We start from the raw sequence: 2,500 nt of genomic DNA, 5'->3' as shown, positions 1-2,500 counted from the left end.
GAAAGTTGGGCTTGGAGTATGTAAAGAGAAGATAGATTTAAGAATTCACACAAACAAAAATAAATTGGATGTGGAGTGTGAAGGATGAAGAATTGAAGACATTAAGTTTCAGTGGTGATGGATTAGTTAGTGGGCAATGATTACCTGTACGATGCATTAGTTAGCAAGTCATTAACATATTTGTACAACCAATTGATTGCACACACACAAATTTATCTCCAAAGTGACATGTAAACGATTTAGTGGATTTTTGACATGACATGGACTACCACGTGGCAGCCACATCAGCAAGGTAACACGTGGCACTTGAAAAAATCAATTTAGTATTCTTCTGCCTTTTATTTTTCTACCTTATTCCAGTTAATTAAATTACTTTAATATTTTTAATTCACCAATTTATTTTTATTTTTATTTATATTTCTGTCTAGGCGCAAGACTGGGCGGCCAGCAAGGAGTCGAGACAGGGAGTTAATTTTAAAATTGATTTTTAAAAAATGATTTATTTATTTATTTCCACCTATGCGGAAGACTGGGCGGCCAACGAGGAGTCGAGACAGCCAGGAGTCGGGACTTGGGCAAGGGAGCGGGACAAGAGGTCGGGACTCGCGGCGGGACAAGGAAGAGGAGGAGGAAGTCCGGGACTCGCGACGGGACTGGGACTCGCGCCGGGACTAGGGAGTCGCGGCGGGACAAGGAAGAGGAGGAGGAAGTCCGGGACTCGCGACGGGACTGGGACTCGCGCCGGGACTAGGGAGTCGCGGCGGGACAAGGAAGAGGAGGAGGAAGTCCGGGACTCGCGACGGGACTGGGACTCGCGCCGGGACTAGGGAGTCGCGGCGGGACAAGGAAGAGGAGGAGGAAGTCCGGGACTCGCGACGGGACTGGGACTCGCGCCGGGACTAGGGAGTCGCGGCGGGACAAGGAAGAGGAGGAGGAAGTCCGGGACTCGCGACGGGACTGGGACTCGCGCCGGGACTAGGGAGTCGCGGCGGGACAAGGAAGAGGAGGAGGAAGTCCGGGACTCGCGCACGGGACTAGGGAGTCGCGGCGGGACAAGGAAGAGGAGGAGGAAGTCCGGGACTCGCCACGGGACTAGGGAGTCGCGGCGGGACAAGGAAGAGAAGGAGGAAGTCCGGGACTCGCGACGGGACTGGGACTCGCGGCAGGACAAGGAAGAGAAGGAGGAGGTCCGGGACTCGCGCCGGGACTAGGAAGAGGGGAGGAGGTCCGGGACTCGCGACGGGGACTAGGAAGTGGGGAGGAGGTCCGGGACTCGCGCCGGGACTAGGGAAGAGGAGGAGGAGGAGGAAGGCCGGGACTGGGACTCGCGGCGGGAGTAGGTAGTGGGGAGGAGGTCCGGGACTCGCAGCAGCGGGACAAGGAGGAAGTCGGGGAGGAGGGCCGGGACCAGGAGTCGCGGCGGGGATAGCAGGCAGGACAGGGAGGGTGGGTGGTCTTCCACAAAAAAAAGTGTGTCTCGGAACTTCCTTAGTGCAGTAGGACGGGGGCCTGCCGAATCCCACAGAGAGTACTATGTGGGGAAGGGTTCCTCTGAAGCGTCTCGGGAAAAGTCGTGAGGGGGTGACGGTTGCTCGGTGCCTACGGGTCCCGACTGCTCGCTGCCTTCTTTGAGCCCAGTACCGACGTTCGCAGGGGGATACCTGGATACTACTGGGGTTACCTGGATACTTCTGGCGTGTTACCTTGGATCAGTGAGGAGTGGGGGTTAGTTTCCCGGCGACGCGACCCTCTGAGGAGGTCCCGCGGAGGGTCGCCGAGTATTATATGGTGAGCTGGCTGTCAAGGATTGTGAGTCCCGCTGCCAAAATTTTTTTTGGTGCGCGGGCGACTGGAAAAAGAGGGTTGGTCTTGTGCCGATACGCGTAACGTCGCAGCGAGTCCCAAGAGCTAGTAACCATTTTTGGCGGGGGGCGATGGCCTCGGTATTGTCAAGCCATTCTCTCATTCATTTGGGAGGGTGGGGAGAAGTGTTTGCCGAGGCCGTTCAAGCTCCGCCTGGTCGACCACCACTGTGACCGCCACCGCGCTCGATCTCTATTGCAAGCTCAGGTGAAATTCCTGATAAACTTGGAGGGGTGTGGGACGCGTTCGCAGTGTGGGCCGAGGAGTCATAACATCCCAGGTCGGAATGTGAAAATGGAACTTCGAAACCGGTGAGAGTTCTCTCGTCGGCTAGGGGTTTCACAAAAGTAACATTTCTATAAATTTCTATCCGACCCCTCCATTAATTTGGAGGGGCGATGGGCCCCAGGATTGGACATACTTCTTGCTGATTTGTCTTTTGAGGAAAATCCTTCGCGGTGATGGTTACTTTTTCATTTTTTAATGTGTGTATCGGCCTCGTCGGTTTCTCTCTTTCCTGGTCACATTCCCGAAAAAGGCCGCAGCACCTATGATTCTCTTCCGGGGGTCTAACTCTCCCTCTCTCTCTATCCTTCTCTTTGTCTGGCTCTCTCTGGCTTCACTTTTTGTGGTGTGT

The sequence above is a fragment of the Physcomitrium patens genome, chromosome 6 (genome assembly GCF_059467195.1).
Source record: "Physcomitrium patens ecotype Gransden chromosome 6, ASM5946719v1, whole genome shotgun sequence".
Classification (NCBI taxonomy): domain Eukaryota; kingdom Viridiplantae; phylum Streptophyta; class Bryopsida; order Funariales; family Funariaceae; genus Physcomitrium; species Physcomitrium patens.
Note: the sequence above shows the minus strand (reverse complement) of the source record.